Genomic DNA, 26,858 nt, shown 5'->3' on the forward strand with positions numbered 1-26,858 from the left:
CTTGGTTAAGAATAAGGCTGTAAGCATGTCCACATTGCTGCAATATGTTCACTGTCATTCTCTTCCTTCAAGTGATTCTGAAATGTGAAAAAGTCAATCAGAAAGCTGAAGAGAAAGATCAACCTTCCTTTTACCACCAACTGTGATTGACACTTCAGGCTTCACAAGTTTTATTGGACTGTGATCCTTGCAACCTGTTGACAGGAACTGCAAACCCAGACACACACGCACACACATCTTTTTATTTCCATTCTTATCTAGCACTCCTACCACTGCGTGCTGTAGTTTTATATAAAAGTTGATCTTCCTAAATCACTGACCATGCACTCCCTGAGAAAGCTACACCAAACACTCCCAAACACCTGCATTTCCAAAAGGGAAGGTGCTTCATCAGACCTTCAAAGATTTCCAGTGTGGCTGAATCTGGGTGGGAAACTGGAAGAACAGGGATGCAATTCTTGATTCATCCCGTTTCTAGCAGAGAGAAGAGGGGCCACCAAAAGGTCTCTAATAGCAAGGAATATCCCAACCTGCAAACCACTACCAGACAATGGCTGTGTTCCTGTGTAGGGGAGAGAATACATTCCAGCTATAACTAGAAGGATGTGCTGAACCTGCTCCTTAAGGGCATGCTCGTTTGAGATAAAAGCTGGCATAGTCATAGCTATTTGCTTGCTCAACTCTGGCTAAAAAGCAGCACTGAGGACTGCCAATATTTATGCGACTCTCTCATTTTATTCAGGGAGCAAGAAAAACCAGCCAAAAAGTCTTGGAGCACCCTGAATGTACCAAGACAGCAATAGCACTCATTTCTCTTAGCTGCTGAATAATAAAGCTTATATTAGTTTTGGAAGTTTTCCTCTTCCAAAATGTGGTGGGTAAGTCAAGTGGCTTCTAAGCTGAAGACTCCACACAGAGCTTAACCCTGCCAAAATTTATGCCTTGTCCCAAGGAACTGTATTTGCACGACTGGGTCCCATGAGGTAGCAGGGAAGCAGACCTAGAGGAACAAGTACTAATGCAGGTTTTTCCTCAGGAAACCTGTGACTGTCCATAAGAAATTACTCCAATTTCCATACCTTACTGGTTACAACAGATACAGTTTCCTCTTTCTTTCCATTCATGCCTTTTGTGCTGGATGGGGTAATCCATTTTTAATTCATAGGCTTTAGGAGGATCACTAAACACCCTGTGCCATGGCAGACAGTTTTTAAGCTAACATCTCCCCAGCGGTGGCCTTCAGTTGCACATCTGAGGAGCAAAGTGTATCTTTGTACCACTGCATTGGCCTCCCTCCCAATACAGTCACTCTGTGTACTTTTACTGACTGAAGAAAATTATTGAAGCAGCATCTTATCAGCATATGCACCAAATGTCCACATGAATGTAACAGATTCTGCAGGAAAATTGCTTTGGTGCTGAGCCAATATTAAGACATCAGTGTTCAGGATTTTCTCCCACTCTTCCAGCCCATCAAGGAAGTGATGCACACATGGACGGATGACATGCTCTTTCAGGGGCTGCAGTCCAGCTCTGTTCCAGCCAGATCTGAGCCTACTAGTGGTCAAACAGGACCCCCACAGTCAAGTCACTCTGCTGGTCCCCTTCTTATTTAACATCTCTATTTTGTTACTGCCTTGTGAGACAAACACTTTGTATTATCACAAGGCAGCTTTAAGCTACACTTCTAATGCTGTTATACAAATTATAACACTAAGTTGTAAAAACAGAAAATGATCCAGTGATTTAGCTCTTTCTCTCTCTGGGACCTCTGTCTCTTCAACATAAGAATTACCAAACCAAAGTTCACTTAACCTGACACCAATGGCTCAGAGAGATGCCTCCAGCCTACAAAACCCTGTCTCTGAATCACAGAACGGTTTGGGTTGGAAGGGACCTTAAAGACCATCTAGTTCCACCCCCCTGCCACGAGCAGGGACACCTGCTACTCGCCCATGTTGCTCCAAGCCCCATCCAGCCTGGCCTGGGACATTGCCAGGGATGGGGCTGCCACAGCTGCTCTGGGAAACCTGTTTCAGTGACTCACCACCCTTATAGTGAGGAATTTCTTCCTTATATCTAACCTAAATCTACCCTCTTTCAGTTTAAAGCCACCCCCCCTCGTTGCTGCACGTTGCTTTCCAAGTCAAAACATCAGTCCATTTTTAATTAACAGTGATGATTCGCATCATACAAAGACAACTCATCATGACTGAATTTACCTCCCCACCACCAAACTTTCTGACAGTTAAGACCCCACCTCAAAAACACTTTGTAAAGGCCCTGCATTGAATCCTGCTCTGCTCTGCTCTCCCAGAGGTCCTCACACCTTCTGTCTGACAGCCATCTAGTGGTACCTGCACTGCTTCACAAGGTAAAGGAGCCACTAACTCAGGGCTCAGACAGATGTGTCTTCTTTTAGAGCTAGAAGGAGCTCTGGGAGGATGGAATTTATACTATATATTTACATCACTTTATTTATTTGCCATTATCCTATTAAAAATTACTATGTATTTCTGTACATTAAATAGATCAACGATGCCAGCTGCACTCTCTGATGCATCTTGCCTCTGAGATGAGATAACAGGTAACAGGGCTAGCACTGCTTCTTCCTTCAAAGAAATGGTGGTGCAAGACCACCCCCCTCCTGCCACCAGGCTTCTCTTCCTCTCTAGGGGGAAATTAAGCACAGGGTGTTCCTGCTTTCTTCCTGCACTGCTGCCCCATGGATGATTGCTCCAGGGCATATACAAGGTATACAAGTGGTTCAACCATGGGCACAGACACTGAAGAGTCCAAAAGTCTTGCTGAAAGGTTTTCATTATGAAACACATACTGCAGTGATTCTTACTGCCGCCTTTAGCTGCTGCACACTCCTCGGTGCCCCTCTTATCCCTCCCCTGCTTTCAAGCATGCATCTGGTGCAACTCAACTAAAAGCTGTCAGATTCCTTCTGCAGACTAAGCTCCTTGCTACAGTAATTTCCAGTTGACTTAAAGGACTTCCTGCCCACTGTAACACTTACAACCTGAGCTTTTCTAGTTTCTTCCTCAGTTACTAACTACATCTTTTGTATTCTAAATGCTCGGATTTACACCATATGCCCAGAATCACCTAATGATCTTTGTCATGCTTTTGTCTTCACATATCCCCTTCTACCTGAGCCTCGTTCTGCACTGTTCCCAGCAGAAGCAATGAGGACTAGAACAAATGTATGAAATACTTTGCGTGACAGAGTAACAGAAACTAAAGTAAGGCTGAGCACATTTCTAAGCTCAGTAGACCATTGTACACATTCCTAACTATAGACATCATTCACTAGGCTTGAGACTTCACAGGTGCTGCATTGCCTTGAGGTTCTGAGAACTGTGAAATTAACAGTAAAATATCTTAGGCAGCTTAGCATGAAGGCAAGAAGATTGCAAATTAATGTTAAGTTTTATTCAGGTTTACCCAGAAGGCAGGAATGTATTCTAATATTAAAGGAAGAAAAAAATGGGGCGGGGGGGGTGGGGTGGGGGGGGGTGGGAAGAAAGATTAAAAGAGTCAGCAGAAGCATTCACTCAGGTATGATTATTCCATATACTACAGGCAACCCAAAGGAAACCACCCACCTGCAGTGTTTGCCTTTAGCTGTACAGTAGGGGAACACCTCATTGCCAAAAGCTTGATTTGGCCCCAGAATACAGTAGCTAGACAAACTACCACCTAACTGGTGCCTGGCAGATTACTCAGCCCAGGATTCCTACTAGAAAGAAATGTTGTGGATAGGATTCGAAGGAACACAAGTTCTGGTCAACTACAAAGATAAGAATCTTGGCAGATTTTCCTCTTGCTTTTCCTCTACCTTTAACACTAACTTCAAGCCCTAACTTAATTAAACCCCTCAGCTTATCTCAGCAGAGGTGCCTTGTAGAGAACTTGTATGCCATGCTTCTCTCCAGCACTCAGAAGGGATACATAAAACCCTACAACCAATAAATAACATAAGATAAATGAGTCCTAACTTTTAAAGATTGACAGAGAACATCATTCCTCCCCCCTGCCCCTTATTTTCTCCAACCTGAATTCCCCACAGAATAGAAGATACTCTTCCTTCTGCCTGCCAGCATGCTGACCACTCAGACCCAGGCACCTGAACTTTCCACAAAGCCCAAACTGTTGCTTTTCCCAGCAATTTATAATGGTCCCCAACTGGCCCTCATCCCCCAGCCTGATTAATTACACAGAGATGTTTCTCCCTTTGCTGTGGCTCGTGTCTCTTTGCAAAGTTCTGCAAGGCAACCAAAAAGGAAGAAGAGAAAGAAAAAAGCTTTACCTGGCCCCCATCCAAATGTATATCTTTATGTGGAAGGTAATATCCTTAGGAAGGAAAACCGACACAATAAGTTTCTGAGGACATAGTACAGCAAAAGAATGCCATGTTAGAGCACTCTGAGATATTCACTTTCAGCTTTTTTTGCCCCTATTAAAAAAGGCAGTAGGCTTTTTCATAGCCTTTGTACTAGCTCCTTTCGCAGTTCAGAGCCATCAATCACAGAGAGGTCTCAGGGCCGGCCCTCCTTCACAATAAATTCACACTGAAAGAAGTAAAAGACTTGATTACTGGTGTATACCTTTCCAGAATGGGAGCTCCAACTAATGGCTCAAAAGCTACCTGGGAGCTCCTGGTGAAACAAATTACTTCTTTTTTTAATGTATCAGAGCAAGTGGACCAAATTACAGAAGTATTAAAAATCAGACTAGTATTTCCTCATTTACAAATGCAAATACAATGTGCTTAAGCATACAGAAAAGCAAACAAACTACGCCCTATCCCTCTGGAACTTGAAAAGGTGGTTGGGAAGGAAACCTAACAAAATTAATTGACCTTTGGACTTTCTGCAGATAAATCTCTGTCAAAATTAAACACAAGCAAACCAGAATAAAAAATCTAACCACAAAACCAAAAGAGAATTCAAGTTAGTAATTAAGAGCAATAGGAAAACAGGGAATAATTGAAAATGAACTCACATCTTTATATTGGCAAAAGAATAAGTTCCATGTTTAAAAAAATTCAATTCCTTCCATGATTTTATATTACATTAAATGTATTTAGTCTATAATTGTCATATTTTTGACAATGGTTTGTTTTTACACTTAGTGTGATATCCAGTGCTATTTGAAGTACAGCATAAAATTCTTAAAACAATTATGTTTTAATAATTACAGTGGTTATTACTGTACCATGTTAAATTGACAAGCACCTACAAATGTGGTTCCCTTGAGCTGGAAGCCCAAATCACGATTTTGATCATCCAGTCTTGACCTATAGACTTTTCCTCCACATTAAGCCACTGAAATGACTGAATTGAAGTCTGACATAGCATTACTCATGGCAAATTGTCTGTAGGTCTAGCAACCTAGTATCATACCAAGTGTATCACCTGTAGAGAGAATTAAGATGTCTGCTCATGCTCAAACAGTTCACAGTCAATGCAAAAGGTAAAGGAGGGAAAGTGATTTATTATGAACATTTTCCACGTGTCTTACTGGTTCCACATTTTTATGTAATGTTCTTATCTTCAGCCATCTATTTTTAAAATGTCTCAGAAGGCTGTGCTAGTCGGTAAGTCAGGGGGAAGATCTGAAGGAGGCAAATTAAAAAGAGAAAAATGAAGCACAGCGGACAAGAAGGCAAATCCATGCACAGGGAACTGGGCCTGAACATGTGCAAACTAGGAGAGTTGTCTCACTGCCATAAAAGAACATTTTGAAATGTGGCTTTAATTGTAGGCCTGAAGCTTGTCATCGCCAGGTCTCACTGATTTTCACTGTGCTACTGACTTGCCTGTGAAGTAGTTAAGCCTGCATGTTGTGTGGCGTGCACCCAACTCAGTATTTTCCCGTCCCACACGACAGCAGTAAATACGCAGTAAGGTTAACATTACTACTATTTAACCATTTTCCTTACTTCAAGAACAGTGCAAAATCATTAATTACGTTATTGATGTGACGATTCAAATCCTGGGAGAGCACCACACAAGATTTTCACAAATTTTCCAGCTGAAAACCAAAGCTGACACCTGACAAAGTTACAAAGCTCAGCCCAGACCCAACTCTCTACTTCTCTGTCCCTTATATATTAACGTATATACTAAAGTCCCTCAGCTATTTAAGAATCACAGACTAAGCATGAAGCAGCACAGTAGGTCTATGACAAGTAGCTTAAAGTATACATCTCAGTCTGATCAGACATCTTGCTGTTGGCCTGGTAGATTTAAAATTTATTTAAAGTTATCTTTTTGCCAGCTTGTATGATTGCTGCTGTGGAACCTGGATTCTTGGGTTGATTTTTATGCAGAAAATTAGCAGAAAGTGGCAGATTTTGAACTATATATAAATATATATATACAAAATATATATCTATAAAATAAACATATATACAAATACACATCTTTTGAACTAGCATAATACCGCTAAAATGTCTTTAATAGAAACTGTTGATATGACATTTTTGTCTCAAACTGTCTTTTTTAAAAAAACATTTTTTTCTCACATCAACAAAAAAATGAATGTAATTTTGCAATTGTTTTCTATTTACAGATTTGTTTTCCTCATTATCAAACAGCTGGTTTTCTTTCTAAGACAATTAAAATTATCGATTTATGTGAAGCTGGGTCAGTTCTTTAGACACAGACACCACCTCTAATTCACAGGTTTTCCTTTCTTATTTGCTGATGAAGCAGAAGGGTAGATCTGTGGTCTGCTCTAAGAGAATATACAGTGAAAACCAGTAAAAACTGACTATCTATGATGAGAATGCCTGAAATAACTGAGAATACTGTGATTAGAGAGTTCACTGAAAGAGGAGAAAAAAACCCCACATTTCTTTTTTTTTCTGTAACAGCAGAAATTTTACCATAAGCTTTAGCTGGCAGCAGGAAAACAATTGTTTCTTAGGCTGAATTATCACTACATGTTTCATATGGATTAACTAGTATGTTGTTATTAGAGTAGTCAGTGATTCAGTATGATAGAAGATTGGAAGATTAAACAAAAGCTAATCTCTAGAAAAGTAGGACAAAATGCTTTGTTTCTTTTTCAGGAAAGAATTCACAGCTTGCAGGTTCTCAAAAGCTGGCTTCCCCTTGCTGTCTCGGTAAGACAAAGCTTTTCTCAACAGCAATACTTTCCCATCATCTCTCCCAGAGGAATGCAGCTTCCAACAACTGTGTGTTGCAAAACATTAGGGTACAGGAAACACCAATGTTCATTTTCTTGACAGTTTACACTAATAATAATGACTTTTTCTATAAATCAGGCACTGGTGGTCAGTTTGACCCAACTGGAAAAGGCAACACATCAGATCGCTGCGAAGTTTAAGAGGTATTCAGCAAACCCCTGATAAATAAAATGCTTCGGAAAGTATTTGTGTGTATTTAATGCAAACTGTTGGCAGAGTTAACATTTAGTTTAACCTGAATGCACAGCACAGCATATTTCAGGTTCTCATCACTGACTTAACAGCTGTGGGATCCATCATCTAAGTGAACAACAAGATCAGTTTTACATGTCATGTTCTACCAGAAATCCTGTACTACAAGTGACTGTCACTTTCACATAACTGTGAGTGCTGCCAACCTTTAATTATTTTCAAAAAAGAATAACAATCAGAGTTTTGGATGCAAAACCTGAAATCAAATTATTCTGGGTTGTAAGCAATGTCTTGTTATTCTTTTCTTGTGTTTCTGTGATGGCCTGTAAATCTAACCCAAAGCAGATAGATACATGTTCAAGTCTTACTTTCTGGCACTCTGTTTCTAAATGTAGAAACAATTGATATTGTTGTCAATGTTTCTACATTGTTGTTGAAGTACTCTTGACATATTGATGGAAAAGGTTATATCCAGTTCTTGACTAGGCAGCAATGTCACATTCTTCAACAGAAGAATGAAATAGATTAATTTTAATTTAGCATTATATTTACATAATGTTAATTTTTTATATGAGAAAGACGGTGAATTTAGAGCCAACCTCCTAATACAATTCTGCATCAGGTTTGCCTTTAATATTTAAGTACTAAATTTTCAGCAGCACCTCTCGATAAGTTCTCTATTGGAAGCATCAGTGGTATTCCGGGCTCTGATAAACAGGTAAAAGATAACAATGATAGATACAGTTCCTGGTAACATGAGACACAAACAGAGAGCAACTGATATGCCTCCTATATAATACTTCAGATTTTCAAAGGTGGCTTAGGTTCTGGACATTTTAAAGAGATTTTTAGTATTAAGGGATCTTTGGTAGGTATCAACAAAAAGTCTGAGTTTTTAGCACTCAACTTATGCAGAAAATTATAAAAATGGTCTAAAATAGCCTTTGAAATGTGCAAATATCTCCAGTAGCTCTGGAAAATATTTAGTGTTGTGCTGTATGACAGAGAAATGGAACATATTAGGTAGATCTCTTGTATACTTCTATTAAATATTCTCCTGCACTGGAAGAAACTTCCCATCCAAGTGCAGGAGATTGGCCAGGAATGACAGCAGCAGAAATAATGTGGCTCCTGGGAGGATTTATCCAGGGGAGGGTGAAGCTTTGAAACATTTGGCATTTGTACCTGAGTGATCTTGTACTTTCCTCCAGGTTCCCTCTGCAGTCATGTTCTGCTGAGAGTCCAAATTAAACAGATGCAGCTGCTAAAATTAGTTATCTTAACAGCAATGCATCGGTTCATGCTTCCTCTCCTTGGGATCAAAGGCACCTCCGCGGGAGTGCCTCTCTGATGGCTGGAAGGTCACCTAGGGAGTTCCTGTGCATCTGCTCTGGGGTCAGGTCTTTCCCATGGCAAGGTCTGGACCCAGCAGTTGGTAGTGGGCACTTTTTACCTTCAAGGAAGTTCTGACATGGATGCGGTGATCTGCTAAGTAATTGGCAGCAGCAGGAGTGCGGTCTTAGGTCTGCACAGCACATCCCCTTCAGTTGTACTATGCAGGAAAATGTAAGAACCAATTTTGACTTCCTGAATTAACTAATTTTAATTTTTCTTGTCAGTCCTGCAGCACACAACTGTCTATCCTTTGAGATTGAAACTCAGCATAGATTGACAAATTATAGATAGTGATCTGCAGGAGAAGAATGTTAAGACTACTTATCAGAAATAAAGTACATGAAACATCTGTCTCAACAGGATTAGGCAAATTAGAACAAGCTTAAAAGTCCTTGTTCCTTTTATCTCTGTTTTGCTTTGCTCTCCACCTCCTACATATCCCACTTATGGTACCTGACTTAATGCTGCCTTGTACCTCTTCTCAAGAAACATGAACCAAATTAGTGTTCAGTGAGCCCATGGGAAGCCTCCTACTAATGCAGAGTTTCAGCAAGGTCCATCATTGCATAAACAAGTGAGATCGTGAGCTAGCTTTAAACTCAGGATACTCCAGGCCAAGGGCTAGTACTCAATGTTTATTAATCAGCTCATATATTCACTTACTAGCTTGTTCGGTTCCCACGAATTCCTCTATTCAGTCCCTCAAAATTAGAGCAATCGTTCCTCAGTAAAGGATGAAGTTTCCAGAGTTTCAGACCTCACAGAAAAAAACTAACTGTTATCAGTGTTACAATATTTAGCATCTGCTATAAGTCACTCATGGCTAGTTAACAGCTTTTCTATGGCTCCCTAATGACTTTCTAGAGACGGGGGGGCAAGGGCAAAATCCATTCGATCCACAGTAAGATGATTTAGGTCATGCTGGCAGGCAGATCTGGCAAATGTTTCTCTTGAGTGACATTTTTGATGGACATTGCTGCAGTGACACTTGCCAGAGCAGCATCTGTAAGAGTAAGGGATGAGCACATCTATAACCATTTCTGTGCAGGCCAGCTGAAAAAAGCTGTAAGGAAGAACTCAGCAGACTTTACTGTTTGTAAACAGCCATTTTAGAGGATTAATAGCTCCTGTAGCCTGAATAAAATGGCAAAGCTGGGTTTTCTTCCCCACTGGAAAATAACTTTCCTAACAGACCCAAAATCAGAAGCAGAAGATCCGTTCAGTTTTACATGCATCATTCTAACTTCAGTGAATGTGCCACTTTGAAATCAAAGGTATGAACAGCATCATTTCCAAGGTGTTTTGGGCAGATTGCACCCACATACACTTAATAGGTAGGGCATAGGGTCCTTCTACACATCTCAAAAATCACACAGAATTTTTTATTTACATTCACAGGTATGTATTCCCCAAATATTGCATCTGCAGTGATTTGTGGAAAATCCAAGGGAATATCCATCATATCCTTAGCTGATACAAACCAGCATACCTCCATTGAAATAAACAAAGCCAACTTCTAACAGATTCAGCTAATAATTTCTTAAATGAGCTGTGTGAGATTGCCTCTGTGCAGTTCATTTCTAAGGGACAAGAGAGATGACACAATGATGTCTCATTTTTAACAGGCTACAAAATGAACCTGAGGAACCTATTGAAATTATTAAACAGCAATGACTCACATCTCAGCAGCTGACCTCATTCTGTGATTCAGGTATAGTTACCTGCCTGCTTTGTTACTTAGATTTTCATTGCATAATCATTTTGGTTGACCCCGACTCCATCATATTTTGTTATTCTAGGCTCAGCATTCACTTGAACAAAGAAGCTTAAAAATTGACTGTTAATGTCAAGACTTACGGAGTGATGTAACAAAGTTTCTTGTTAACGAAACACACATCAAGACTTAAAGTTATGGTAACAATTCTTGGTTTTCCTGAGACAGTTGGAAATTAAAAGAATGCAGAATCTGGGTAGTTTTATGATCTTATGACTAAATATTAAATTAGACTTGAAAAATAATTTTTACATGCTGGTTTACAGTTACCTGAAAATTCAGGCTTGAAAATAGGGATAATTTTTTCAGGGACATATTAATTGTTATTTCTCAAATCAGCTTGTTTCCCTACACGTTAACAGTCCCTTGGTGGGCAGCTTTTTACCTTGAAAATATTGCTGATTTGTAATCTATTTTTGTGTCTCCATAGAGTTAAATGCCATAAGATTTTTTTGTTTACATCCATAGTTGTAGTGACTGGTTGGGATCTCAAAACACACAGTAGGACAGCTACCCATAAGAAATGCCTAGTATAGCCTGGAGAAGAGGAGAATATCATGGGCAAACCCCAGTAACCATCCCTCCCTTGAAACCCAAACACAACCTTACACGACTGGTAGCTTTTGGAGTAGATCTGACCAGTGAGAAACCCCACTAATACGCCATATCCACATGGAAAGAAATGGTAAAGTTGGAGGATGCCTTGTCCAGTGTTCCCATTTAGCTAGGTAATTGGGGTCCCAAATCATCATTTCCAGTACTACCTTCTATCCTTGGTATTAGAAAGGTTGAATTACTGTTTATGATTGTTACTCAGGGCAAGGTACATTAATAAGACTCAGAGTGCAAGGGCATTAGAAATCAAGGCACCTGACTTTTATTCTTTGCATTTGCCACAGGTCCTAACAGGGTTATTCTGTACTCAGTCTACTAAATGGACACAGAAAGAATTACAGTTCCCTAGTTGTGGATGACTGATTACTCTCCTTGAATTCTAATTTTGCCTGAGCAAATATTTCAGGTTCTGGTCTTCAGGTTGTAAAATAAATCATAATATAATTATACCTTGTCAGTGTTTCAGAGGAAAAAAGTGCATGAATTTATTATTTCTGATAAACAATCTTACAATAACAGAAGCCTGAAGTTTACCAGCAAGACAAACAAATGAACTCCTTCTATCCATGCATTTCATTCCAGATTAAAATAACTGAACTCAGAATTCAAAACCAACCTATTTCATTCTGGAAGATGAGGCTAGTGCTTATAGACACAAGGAACATGCAGCAGGGCAAGCACTTGCACATTTGGAAGGCAGCTAGTTTCAAACTATCAAATAGGTCAAGCCAGTGTGCACTAAGCATTGTATCTACTGTCAATGGATATGAATTACTTTATTTTACATAATGAAAGAGCAATTTTTAAAGCCAGTGTTTGGAACTTGAGACAGTGAATTTATGTTGTAAGCTACCTGATTTTTTGGATATCAAGTTAAAAACCTGTCTGGAGAGGATGGAAGTCAAAGGCTGAGATTCACTCAAGTTACAGAGCAAGATTGCCGTGACAGACTGGACATAAACTGTGTGACAGAAGAGAAAAACACTTAATGGTATGTGATAATTCTGTATGTTTGTCGTTGGAAGTGTAATTTCCTTGTAACCTCATCGCTGTCTAGCCTGGCTCTTCCTTTCCTTTCCTTAGGCACATAGGTAATAACTCTCCTCCAGTGCATAAATAGGAGTTGGCCTCAGTCAGCATGCAGAAGCAGAAAAGTGCAATTTGGAAAGGCTGAATTAACTCAAACACTTTTGATTTACCAAAGCAAACACATGAAGACTTGATCCTGAATTAATCCTCAGATACAAGAGGCAGACACTTCTCTTGGACATTTTCTGGCCCACCCTGTTGCTAGAAAAACTGTGCTTTACTCAACAGCCATGACGGATAATAATCTAGCTATCCGAGTTAATGCATACTCACTGAGCCAGAACGGGACTCTGCTTGGCAGTAATCATGACCCAGACCCATAGCAGCACTTAATGTCACCAGTCATCTAAATTCACTGTGATAAATGGAATATTTCAGCGGATCCCTAATGATTTCTATTATGAGAGGATAAAAAGCAGAGACCTGAAAAACCTAAATCACACATCTCATTGGTATTTGAATGATAATAGCTCTGCTGCCTGTTTGCCTGGCAGGCAGGGTGAGCTGCACAGAGCAGAATGTGGCAAAGCTCTCACCACATTTCTTTTCCCTAACCCATTCTCATCAAGCAACACTTGATCTGGGAGACATTCAGGCTACATCTGGCATATTATCCGAAAGCAAAGGGAACTGCAGCTTGAAGAAGCTGGAGTCCATGCTTGCTCTGGACAGCAGGGAGTCTTTCAATATGGATTATTTTCAGCTTTCTAGTCTTTTAAAATTTTTTCTCTTCTGAGAACTTCTGAATTATCTACCAGTATCTCTTTTAGCAATGGAAACTCGTTTTAACCACTCTGCTTCCTAATACCATTGCAATTGTAACATTCAAGAATGAAAGAGTCTCAAATTACATTAAACTCATCAGGACGCTCTGGGAAATGCTATGTTTTAAACATCAGATAGCAACCTGAGCCATAAACTCAGAATAATAGGCTGTACTAACTAGATAAGGAAAAGGGATTTAATTTCCAATTACCTGATCTAAAAAGACACTTAGCTGTAGTCTCCCATAATCACCAGGCTAATTCTTCCAGGACTCAGCTCAGTTAAAGCATTAGATTTAAAACAGATTCCTGCTGTACCTTATTTCTTGCTCATTTCAAAGATACGGAATTGTTAGACCAGTTCTGTGAGATTTGTATTACCTACCACCGATGCTTCAAGAGGGGGAGCTATGCTAAAAATTAGAGGTATGGAACTCACATCCTGCACAAACGCAAGAGATTGAATACCTCCGTTGATGCAAGGCACATTGACACGATCCTTGTGGGAGAGAAAATGAACTACTTGTCTCTGTGCGGCAGGGAGTTTCACTTCTACTTGCACTTACAACCTATCACCTGGTGCAAGCAAGATCGAAAAGATCATGCTGATCATGACAACAGATCTTGCTCTGCACTGGCACTGGCTCAATTGAAACATCCTGGAAGGAAGACAACAAAGGTTTAGGAACAGTGTGATGTCCCCAAAAAAATAGGATCCAAACGTACATAAAGCTCTAAAGCTCAAGTCTAATATCTTTTATACAAATACCTAAATTCAGATATAAAATAATGTGCTTGGACAAATCCAGGTCTGGTGAAAACACTCCAGGGTTTTGGCTTAGGTTGCATCCAGATTGAAAATGTATATACTTAAAAAAAAAAACCAAACCAAACCAAAAAAAAAAAATTCCACAAAAGAAGAAAACCCCCAACAATACTGATTTTGAATGCAATGAATTTCAAGAACTATGCAGTCATATACTGGGAGACTAAAATTTACTCACAGTGGGTTGAAAATAGAACCGAAGAAGGACACTGATGGAGCAGAGCTTCATGACAACCCCTTGCTCAAGGCTGAATTTCTCTCTGAATACCTAATACACTGCAGTGTACTGAAAAATTTCTATTCATCCAAGGCTTTTAAAATTCAAATGATCTCTGAAACTGGTGATTTGCCTCTATATTCAAATGACTCCCCAAATATCAATTTAATTCTTTCCTGTTTGCTTCAAAACTTCCTGTTTCAGAGCACCAACAATGATGCAATGATTGTCATCATCTAAACCATAAATAGAATTGCTCAGGTGGTGGTCACACTAATACAGTCATTCTGGATTAGACTTCTATGATTCACTGTGGCTATCTATTCAATTAATTAAAAGTTCTATACATTGTACCTATACAGATTTACAGCCAAGTGGCAATTGACATGTGAATGGGTTTAACCTGAGGTTAACATTAAATGAAAAACAAAGGCAAACAGCACGGCCTTTGAATGGATAGTAATGCCAAGAAATACAAGTTTAACACACGGAAAAAGAATTTTAGAACAAAATCTTGTAGAAAAAAGCAACTGACTATTTGAGGATATTAAACAAAGATTTCATACAAGCCACTTCTAGGTAATGTAATTTTGTAGAAAGGCCACAGTGAATTGGAAGAGTTCATACCATGGTCAATGGAAGATTGAAATAATGAAATTTTGACCCTGCTAGATATTTTAAAGCATGTGATTGGGATAAGGCAATCCCATTATCTGGTTCATCATCTAATACTATTGAGGAAAGTAGCTATGAACATTTCAGAGAGTGGATTAGATGCTCTGAATAAGGACTTCGATGGCTGCGAAAAAAGGCCAGGGTGTGGAAATCCATCCCTTAGTGTTTGCAGCAAGTCAGAATGCTGAAAATAATGTAGTTGGAGTGACACTGAAACTCTTACATGCATCAAAGGATGGGAAATAGATGAAAATCCCTAATGAATTCCTTAATGATTTCCTGAGAACTTGACATTCTATAAAAGCACTGGAACACACAAGGATGAGGTTATCTATTTAGCAACAACCATCAATAAAAGCATGTACAATAAATACTAAATGCTAGATCCTATAAGCAATCAGACATTCAGAAGTCTCTTTTCCCTCATGGGAACTATTAAAATAATAAAATATTCAAAATGGCATTACACAGAAAGAAATTTGTAAACATGCCTGCTACAGAGACCAACCCTATTGACTGCAAAGGATTCCCAGGGCAAGACACAAAAGTATTCCTTCCCAGATCAGTCTTCAGGAACACTCTGGTGACCAAAAGGTTTCACGGTAGATGAATCTGAGGCCTGTGATACGCAGCACAAATTCTGCTATTGAATGAAGGCTCCTTCTACAGAATACCCCATTGAAGAGAAAAAATTTGTTCCAAACTGATGACTTTATTGCCATTGAAAGCTGTCTTTTAATAACAAAAAAGAGTTTATATGACAACAGAATTCTGGTTCACAACCCAGGCTACTCAAGTGCTAGAAGAAAATGACTTCTCCACTAACTCCTTCTTTACACACAATGTTTTCTCTCATAAACAGAACCGTGATTCAAATACTGAGAAAAAGGAATTTCATGACAACCACCAGAACTATTTATGCTTTCTTGAAAGAGAAAGTTTGGGACATCATGCTTCTTTTTTTTCTTGCTTTGTTAGTAAAGCACCGATGTTAACTCTCCCATACCAGTCACTTCTATTTAGCTTTGTATTTCAGGTAAGACTTACCACCTCGTTTACACATCTGTGGCTATCATTGAAATATCTTCCTTTTCAGTGCACATGCTAAGTCTCCAGCAAGCGGCATTGATCACTCTATTATCACTGTGTTACGCTTAATTTCCCCTTCATCTTTCAAGTCAAACTCTATCTCAGACTACATTAATTGTGGTGGCAACACACTGATTGATTACCCTTGCCTTTGGCAGGCTGGCATGCTGCAGGTACGCTGTAAGAATGCTTTTGTGTTACCCCAGCACGACTGAGCTCGCCTAATCAATTCAACGAACCAAATTAACAGGTGCATTGCAATCTTTAAACACTCTGATATGACTTTGTAACAAGCAATTCACTGATGCAGGCAGACAGCTTGACAAAGCACTAAAAATCTCTGCCAAGAGGGGGACTCTGCTGCAAGCATAAACCAGCTTCAACATCCACCTGGGCAGCTCCTTGCCTCAGTTCTGCCCCAGACAGTGACAGGCAGGGCTCAAGTGATCTTACGTGTTCCTATGCAGCCAAAGGAAGCAGCATTACTGCGATATGGAACAGCAGGGATAGCCATTCAGTATTCTCCACTCTGAATAAATGAAGGCAGAGCTGAAAATTAAATGCAAGAAATTTTGTGAAATGAAGGAACTCCTTCATCCTTCTAGAGCAAAGGAACTCGTGGGAAGGAATGTCCCTAGAGTTCCTCCTGGTAGTAGCAGTCGTTTCCTGATGAAATCAACTGCTGCCATTAGCTTTGATTTAAAAGATGAAAGAAGAGCTTTTCCTCTTCCTTCTCCTTTCCAAATCCAGCCAAACCACCAGCACTTGCCTCATCCACAGCCCAGCCAAAAGGCCCCATTTTCCTATGGCCATAGAATTGAATTACTGAACACAGTGGACACTGGGCTTATAAGAAATGCCAATTAAAAAAAACCCAAATAAATCTCACCAGTCCATCTTTTCTTATACCTGAAGATCCTCTGAACCTTTGGCATTTCCAAACACACCCTGGATGTTATCAGTAACTTGATTTCATGGTTTATCAATATATTATCTTGCAAACTGTCCTGCATAACAGTAGTCCATAGATATGCAACTCTGCAAGCAGAACAGAAACTGAACAGCCGGTCAGAAGCACAACCTGGTGACCTATTCTTCTCTTGCTTTGTGAAGCTTTCATCCTGTTAGATTTAGCTGTGCTGCCTAAGGCCCAAAGCGATGGAAGTTTGCTTCCCACAGAAGTGTTGTCCTGCAGGCAGATTCATTATCCGGTGCACAGCGCTAATTCACACACCAAGTCGAGGTATTTCTATTCCTTTGTTCTAGTTTGCGCAAAGCAGGGAGCTAGGTGGTTACCCACAAATGCCTAGCTCACCAGTTGTCAAAACTTCACAATATTTATACAGTTCAGCAAGCAAAGACTTCCGCATTCATTGGTTACAAGTTGCATAATTCCTTCATTACTTAATACTCAGTTTCCTATTTGTCCAGAAATTCTTTTGCTTCTCATGTTAATTAGTTTGCATGCTCAGTCTCAACTTTTGGGGTCTGGGGGTTTCTTGAGTCTCTGGTCAACGAGTCGGTGGTCACGATCTCCCCCTGCTGGAATAACTTTTCCTCTAGTTAGTGCTTCTTGTGGTAGACTTCCAGGCAGCTCGTTCATCTTGTGGTGGTACTTCTGAACAGAAGTGATAACTAAACCAGCCAGCATAGATTATTAACTCTGCACTAGTTTAATAGCAACAGTCTGGTTATGGAAAGTGCAGGAAAATAACCACTAGATTTAGATGGAGTTTCATTCATGGCTGGCTGAAAAATGAAATCACAATATGCATGAACAACACGTTGACAAGTATTGATTCACAAGTATTTATCACATTGTTTCTAGGATTGTTTTCCAGTTCTGATTTATTTTCAAAATGTGACTCCCTCACCTTCCATCTTTTTCTTATATGCCTATGCATTACTGACCCTGCTCAAGTTATGTATCTTGACATCTAAAAGTAAGAAACTTACAGTATGTAACTTTAACTCTTCCCTTGGCAGTCATGCATACACATACAATTTTTGAAAGAACACATTGCTTCAAGTTTTTCAGCCCATGTAGCCTTGGAGCAGGGAAGTGAAAGGTGACCTCTTTGTGTCCCTTTCAGGTTATACTTCTAAAGGATTTCTTCTACAGCTTAAGATATAGTAAAAGCATTTCTAAGATAATGTAATCAGAATTATAAGTGTTGAATTTTACTGCCATGCAATTAGGGTGTTGTTAAGAGTTTAATTTCATTCCTTCTTAAACTTGCTGGTTGTTTCATCCACATGGGCTATGATTATGTGATCCTTTCAACAACCTTCTGCTTGGCATAGGCTTCACATGTTTGCACTGAGCTAGATGAAATGATATTCATGCCACAGATTCCAGCAGTAGTCCTGCATACACTTTTATAGCTTGATATTGTATATTGTTATGCATTTTAATGCATAAGTGAGCACTCAATATTGAATATCAAAGGAAATGTATGGAAATGTATTGCATCTAAGAACTGAAAATAATCATGTACTATCAGTGCAGTCTAAAAATAGGCAGTGTTTTGAGACCCAAGGACAAATATGTTCTCTCACATGCAGACAAGTGTAACTCTCATTTATAAAATGCACTGAACATTTTATACAGTTTATAACAACATAGAGAAAGATCTAGTTCTTTTCAGTATTAGCCACTCATATTACCAATATAAGGGGGAAAGAGAGGAAGACGTTAAAACTTGGTCTTCATCATATCTGGCAATGAAATAGCTCTGTAGCATGTTCTTAGCACTGTGCCACAGATAGAACAAACTGAATCCAGAGTGAGGAGCTGGAGACACAGCTTCCCATAGGAAATGCTTACTTAGAAACAAAACCAGAAGAAATATGGATCAGTGGACATATTTTCACAGCCATGCATTAACAGCTTTCCCTGCACTGACAGTATTTAAATGTAATCATGCAGGACTAGTAAGTAGGATTAAAAAAATTATTTTACAGCACAGCTGAGGCAGAGACTGGAAGACTGTGTACACTTCTGGTAGCCATGTTTGAAAAGGACATTGGAACCATGACATGATGGATGAGCTGTGTCTGGTACCCAGGGTTCTGTCTGACTGTTGCGTGGCAACAGGGGGATGCATATTCTCATGTTCTCAAAGGAGTGCCTTTAAAGGGAACCAGTCTGCCAGCTGCAATCTTTCCTACAAACCCTCCTCCATTGTCTGATCCAGTACGTGGATTGTCACAGTCAGGCTCAGGAAAATGGTGAAAAGTTTCCATTCCCCCTGCAGATAAAAGGAAGGGGCTCAAGAAAGAGACGATCTAGGAATGTTGTGCTGATATGAGATATTGCCTACAATTAAAGCAGTTTCTTTTTTTTCTTTGAAGCACTTCATAGTGCCAGTTATGATGTGCTTGAAGAAGTACTTATTTTTCACTAGTGGTATTTCTGTTTGTCTAAGATAACAATTTTCTTCTACTTTTTTTTTTTTTTTCCTACTGAATACACTTCAAGCTTTTACTGAGGCTGGGAAAGGATTAAAACAAAGGATGGGGTTTCCCCAGTATTAGACAAAAAATATATCAAATATCCTTTGTTCTATCAGTTTTTGCTGTGTGGTAGAACAAATGATACATATGTGGCTTCCATGACACATTAACAACTTGAGAAAATCTAAATCTCAAGGCTTAAATTTTACAGTACCATTTTGCCATTTTTTAAACACCCAATCTTCCCTTTCTGTGACAGGGGCAGCAGAAGTACACCTGTCTTTTACACTCTACCCTATTCCTCAAGCCCTGACTGTAGAGTTGAAAAAATAAATCAGTCTCTGTTGCTGAGGCAACTGATATAGTCAGTGTCTAGTGCTAGCAGCGTGAAGACTCAAAAATCCAAAGTCAGACTCCAGAACCTATGTGATTGCCCCCAAACAAGAAATGTTTTACAAAAAAAAAAAAAAAAAAAAAAAAAAAAAAAAAAAAGGATGCTCATTTCCACAAATGCATTGTGTCTTTCTGCCCCACTATCTGTTGAAAGGGATCCGTGTGAGCCACAAATCCCACCAGGGTTACTGGAGAGACCCCTTTCACTCCAGTGGTTTCTGGTGTGGATTCTTGTGAGCAAACTGCCTTTCTCTTTTCTGATTCCTACTCATTCTCACCTGATCTAAGCTGGCCTAAGGGTAGGGAATGCACTACCATTAAATGACAAGGATCTTGCCTTCACTTTATTAATGCCTCCCTTGGGAGTGCTAAGGACAGACTGGGAGAAGACAATCACATTATCAAAAGCTCTGCTCCTCAAAGAGACAAGTCTTGGGAGTTTGTTTACATCAGATGTAGTGATTGAATTTCACTTGACATGTCACAAGCATCCAGTCTGTTGGCCAGAGAATAAAGTGAGTAATTTAGCAGGGAACTGCTCTATGCCAAGCAAGCAGGTTGTAAAACAGTTCTGCACAAAATCTGGGGAACCAGCTGTCTAGATATGAGACACAGAATAGTATTTATTGCTTATGCATCATGCTGAATTGCTAACAACGTGGCTCAAAATTAGGAAAAGGACGATGAACACGGAGGAATTCTTTTTTGTTGCCCATCGTCAAAAATTCTTCTAGCACATGGACAAATACAGGGAACTGCAAGCATTATTTTAAGGTTGTTAACATTTAAAGAAGTGTACACTAACCAGATATATTAATGTTGCAAACAGGGGAAGATCATAGTCTATGTACAACAGATGAGACAACTGCAGATTTCCATGTGATGAGAGCACTGCTGCACAGTTTGGGCAGAAAATGAAGAAGTCATTCTAATGAGTAATTTGGGATGTGAAATGTAGACCCATATTTGCCTGGATATTGCAGTCAGAAAACCTTTCCTTTCCTATCATGGTACTGAACAAACAAATGCTGGCTTTATTCATTCCTCAGCGGGTGGACTTTGCACAAGAGCTCAGCACTGACCTAAATTGTGATTGTGCCAGAATCAACAGGAATTTAACACCAGATGCAGCCAGAGTAGGAACTGGCTATCACTGCCCCAACATGTCCAGTGTTATAGATTTACACATTCTGCAAAGCCTTTATAATTAACCCATTATTCAGAGTGGCTGCACAAACATCCCCTTTTCTGGTTTGGCTTTCCTGCTGGCTTCCACACTTGCCTGTTTATTTTCTAGGTGGCACCTCTGTCCATTTACAAATGATTCTTTTCTCCTGGCCTTATAGAGTTGGAATTGGAAGGAAACATTTCAAATTTCAATAAGGAAAGACTTCTCCTGTCCTTAATTTTAGTCTAGGATATGTAGTCGTAAATTCATGATTGATTTGCCAAACTATTCTTATCTCATTAACAGAGGGAAAAAAATCTTAGTGAAACAGACACTGAGAATAATTACCTATTCTTCTCCACACATTAAATACTTATAATTAAATACATCCAGCTTTGTCTATTCAAAGCAGAGAAATGCCAATGAATTCTTCACAAAATATTCAAGGAAATGTCATTCTTTACATTCTCAGCTAATTCTTATTGTTAACTTTCAAAAAGTAAGATATACCTAAACTTAACTGATCATCCAGAAGATGGCCAGAAATAAAATAAGGGAACATTTAGTTATTGTGCATAAAAAACTGTTAGCAGAGTACAGCCCTTTCTTTTCTTCTCATACCACCTTAGCTGCGGTAGCACTGAGGCAGGAGCAGCTCAGACAACTTCACACTAATGAAGACTTTCTCTTTCCAATAGGAATTCCTCCTGATCCTTTGGCACTCAATTGTAACAATTCCACAGCCCAATTTTTCTGTCCTGTACAGATGCCCATCAGAAATAATGGGATTTTGGATTCAATGGTCCTCATGAAAATTTTATCAAGTCAGAGTTAGAACTGTAAGGTGCAATGTTAATGTCAAGTCTCTTTCTGAGGTCCATCCTTCCTTACCCCTCCCATCTGCAGTCTTTTCTCATGCTCAGTTTAAGATGTCCCCGTATTCCCAAGTACCCCCAAATACCAAAATTCAAACAGCTTTATAAAGTTACTACACTTTCTTGCTCTCGTACAATCATACATTTCTCTTGGTGAATTTAACTATTACATTTAATGGACTTCTACCAAATGAATTGTAAAAATGCTAATCAAGTAGATCATGTGTATGTTTTCATACGTGTGCTAATCATGGATTCTTTGACCAACATCTCCAGAGACTGAATCTATCAGAGGACAGATGGCTGTGTGAAGCAAATCACATCTGAATAGTTTCTTTTAAGGCTCACCTGTCAAGAATGAGTATCTATATTTAGTCAACTTTTCTGTTAGTAAAATGTCTGGGTTTGTAAGTATGACTTACCCTTTTCCTTACAGAACTATTGGTTCCACTAAAAGTAACCCAGTATAATCTTATAACCTTTTCATTGTCCTCTTATAGGTTGTTCCCTGAGCACAGTTCCTCTTGCCCTGGCCCTAGAGATGCCAATAAGCAATGCCATACATTACCATGAACTACAAAGCGTATATTATTAGGCCACTGATATTGCCATGCATTGTCATGCTTTGGCATTGTTTCTGATTGCTTTCTGCTGCTGAAAGCTTTGCAAATCCAAAGAAAGAACAGTGTAACATCCTTCCCCTTCCAGCACCTCAGCAGGTCTTTTGGAAAGGGCTTTTGGCTTTGTGGTCATTGACCATCAGCAGGCTTTTCCTTTTGGAAAAGGATAGATCGAAAAAGCTTTTCTTCTCTCAGTGACAGAGGCTTTAGCAGCAATGCTGAGGAATTAACATTCTGAAGTGTCTGTGTACAAGAATGAAGTGGAAGAGTGAGGAAGAAGGAGGCAGTGAAATGGTAATTTATGAAATATGATAATATCCCTCATATCTCCATCGCTTACCTTGCTCATCTTCCCCTGGTCCAACCTCCTAAAATGAAATCTAGTCTTAACGAATCCCTGCTTGTCCTTCTCTTCCATCATGTGGCCCAAAAGATCTGAAGCACCCAGGGAAGTACTCCTTGATCAGTTCTGATGGCAGGAAACAGCAAGCTAATCAAAGACTGAAAATGCAAATATAGGATAAATTACCAGAGGGGAACAACTACTGTAAAAATTAATTTATTTTGCAACAAGAGTTAACTTCATGTGAGAACTACTCATACAAAAGCTATTTGGTTTAGTCGCTGAGAATAATCTGAAAAAAGCACAATAAATTGTTTCTGGTTTAATATAAATAATTTTCACATTTATTCTAGACCTGGTTTGCTGTTTCTATAATTTATGCTTTATCCAGTTAAATATTCACATGAGTCATGATACTGAACATTTACTTTTCCCTTGACAGTTGTTTTTCTAAGCACAGTTCCTTTTTTAATATGATCTGTCCTTGTGCATATTTGACAGTGTCTAAGGAATGTTGTTCCTCTCGAAGTAATAAATGAGTACTATTTTTTATATTTTCTCAATCATTTGCAACTGAGGTTGCAATTGAGATATTAAAATTTCATTCTCAAGATTTCATCATAAGTCTTTGGCTTGAACAAAAAAATCTATTTGTGATTTTACGTGCTGAGTATGTGAAGATCCATAATGGCAGCACACTCAAATGAAGGAGCAGGCAAGAACAGCTGCAACAATTCGAGTACACAGCCATTGTACAAATAATACTCAGAACTACCACAATTACCTGAAAGTCATCAGGGAGCCCAAATAAGATCTGATAGTCAAAGCAATTAAAGTATAGTTACCATTTACTGCCTCACAGAATACACAGACGTAATAACACCTTTTCTAAACTCTTACCACTGAGCTAATGCACCAGAGATCTACCAAGAACAAGGTCCTCTGGAAGAGCTGCTATTAAAAATAAATGTAAATATAGGACCACAACTCTTTGAGGTCATTATAGATTCAACAACAGTGGTTCTGGTAAGAACAGGGTCTTTTGCAAAAACAACTGTCTTTGCAAAAGTTGCCTTTGGGAAATTTTATTCTGCCTTTTTAAACTTATATTTTATTAGATGCCTCCCAATCCCTGTGTTATGATTACTGGAAAGAAGACCTAACAACAAATATACAATTAATTCTGCAGCATTAACTACTTGAGGTGATTCTGGCATTAACTAGCCCCAAAAAAAAGCTGTTACATTAAAAGACTTTTTTCAAGTTGTTGTGCTCTAATCCTATGTCACTGAAGGAAACAGGAACTGATTCCAACCTAGAGACACCAGTACCAGAAGCCTCTGTCATGTTTCCACAAAGGTGAAGTTCATTTTGAGTCCTCTGGAAAACTGAAAATGTGCCTGCTTTTGCCCAAAGCCTGACCATGACTTACTGCTACATGATGTCAAATCATTCTGCACTGGAACTACATATCTCTGCATTTCAGAGGAGTTTCATTAACTGGTTTTAACTTTATTTTTGTAAATTTCCCTTGATTTTAAGGAAAACAACAGGCTTTTTGTAAATTGTAATGGTCCTTATTCTCTGTATACTTTAAATTAAGACTTTGTCAGTAAAAAGCTAGCAAGAGAATTCAGCCTTCTCCAGTTCAATTCATTTTAGTAATCTCTGAACATTACTGTGAAAGGATGATTAATCCTACCAGTCCTCCTTGCATAGCATTTTCTTTCAGTCCAGTCTCAAAAAGAAGACAAAACCCTGCAAATTTTCAGCCATTGTTTAACTATGCCATGCTAGGAGACAAATTAAAATGTTTTATCCTGACATGAAAAAAAATCCTGAAGTTATAAGAACAAGCTGACACTTATTAAAAACCTTAATGGCCTGAGGAATCATTTTGTTAGTCAGATCTGACTCCCTGCATCACAAGGACTGTTACAGCAGCTTAGTGGACACAGATTTTAAGTGATATCAAAACCATCTAGGGCTTATCCATACCTTACAATGGAAGGCGGTATTGGGATGTTTGAGAAAGGGCACCAGCTGAATCTCTGAAGTGGCTTATTTGAACTTGCCACAACTGGTAACAGTATGGTCACAAAGTGTGGAGTCAAATCAGTAGTGTCAAGCTGCAACAAAACCATTTACAAGAAAAAAAGCTGGAGAATCAGGCCAACCTGTAATTTTTTCTTGTTAAATGATGGAGAACCAATAAAAAAATGTGCATTTTCCACCCGCTGACAGCTGGAGGATTGCTGCAGGGAGGAGGCTTTGGACCATATGTCTTCTCCTGGCAGGCATCTGGCCTATGGGCTGTAGCCTTGACACCCTGGCCAGGAGGCTAGAAAAGACCGAAATGGCCTCCAACAGCTTGACACATCAAGCAGTTTCTGAAAGCTCCTCCCTTCTCTGCACTACCCGAGAGCAGCAAATACAAACAAGATACCAGGACACAGCAACTTAGTTTACCAGAACACATAATTGAATAAAGATCACTCAGCTCGCGGCGAGAAGGTGCGAACCCACATGTCAGACCTCTCCCTGCTGTGTTTGCATCTGCTGGACTCACTGCAGAAAGCTACAATTGTCTGCCTGAGCAACACGTGGTGCACACAGAAAAGAGTCCATGTCAGTGAGCCCCATGTTATTTCCCCGTACAGTCATATGTTCAAAAGTGTACTGGGGAAGATACAGTCCCCAGACAGACACTGCTATGCTGCATCCTTTGGGGTCTGGAGTGGCCATCAGCAGCCACAGCTTGTGTGTCGTGTGATCCCACCAGCATTCAGAGCTCTGAGAGATCTGCATCAAGAGACCAGATATACAACATTTTCAAAACAACAGTTTATCTGATTCAAGACAGGGGTCATAAAACCAACTGCCTTTCATAAACACATCAAACAAATAAATGGGAGTTAATTTCATAACATATTTCAGAACTAGAAGCCATATTTACTTTTAAAGAGACAACAAAATTTCCCCAAACTAGCACTAAGTATTTTTATTACTACTGCAGTGCTCCAAAAGGCAGATTAGTAATACAAACGCCCTGCATCTCACATTTGTTATCAGTTATGGGATAAAGCAAGAGTATCTCGGTGCATTGAATTGGCTTTCAGGTGAAATGAGACATGTGAGAATCATCTACTGCTAATGGGGAATGTTCCTCGCTTACAAATTCATATTCAATGTATTTTTAAATATTAATATATAAAGTGCCTATCACCATATTGATAAACAATCTTTGGAACCCCTCTTCATGGTGTCTTATCTCAGTACACAATAACCAAGCCGTGTAAACATTGGCTCGCTTCACAAACAAAAACAACTAATGAGTTTTGGTCTAAAAACCCTCTAAAATTACACTTAGTAAACGCTTATCCTGCTTCCATCGCCACCACAAAAAATCCAGTCTATGGAGCTTTATAGTATCTTAAAGACCATGTCACTAATCTGTGGTAGACATGAATTTAATCTATTGCATGCAACTTTGTTATTTGTGCTTTCTTTCATGAAGCCAATATGCCACAATAATTTCTCCTCTTTAATCATCAGTCCACTTACGTAATGTTCCTGACTTCCAGTGCTAATCCCTAATGCTGCCCTTCCCACAGTGAGCCCCCTTCTGAAGCCAGATTACCTGCAAATGTTTGCTGGCCAGGCTTAAGTGCTTAAATGAAAATGATAAAAAGGGAGATGGCCTCTTCAGACAGTACCGTTTTTCAGTCTAGAAAAATAACACGTGTAATGTATCTCCCCAAGTTGCAAAGTTCTTGTTTAAGAGCCTGAGCAAAACTATTGTAGCACTGTGTGAGGAAAGCTCTCATCCTAAATGGGAGATTACATGTAACCTTATGGTTCGGGGGATGGTGGGGTGTGTTTTTTTAACGCCTCCCTTTCCCGTACACCTGTGCCAGTGCTCTTTTCATACGAGACTTCGCCTCCCACTCGGCGTTAGCACACGCGGGGACCCCCTCCAGCGCCTTACTTTTCAGGCCCCGCTGCCAGTGGGGCCAGCAGCGCTGTGAGGGGGCGGCAGGGGAACAGGCCGACGGCCCCGGGGGCCCAGGCCCCACCGCCACGGGCATCTTGGCAGGTGTGCGCGGCCCCGCACGCTGCCGAGGGACGCCCCCACACCACGG

General features: G+C 39.6%; 1 long non-coding RNA gene across 2 annotated transcripts; it reads right to left on the minus strand.

Moving 5' to 3' along the window:
• Positions 1-26,858, minus strand: LOC119158079. Of its 2 annotated transcripts, none has more exons than XR_005107754.1 (3): positions 26,705-26,858; positions 22,714-22,874; positions 1-77 (listed from the first exon to the last, which is right to left on the minus strand). It is a non-coding gene; the product is annotated as an uncharacterized LOC119158079 (long non-coding RNA). The 2 variants fall into 2 exon arrangements; XR_005107753.1 differs by lacking the exon at positions 1-77 and adding an exon at positions 15,482-17,610.

Source organism: Falco rusticolus, chromosome 15 (genome assembly GCF_015220075.1).
Source record: "Falco rusticolus isolate bFalRus1 chromosome 15, bFalRus1.pri, whole genome shotgun sequence".
Classification (NCBI taxonomy): Eukaryota; Metazoa; Chordata; class Aves; order Falconiformes; family Falconidae; genus Falco; species Falco rusticolus.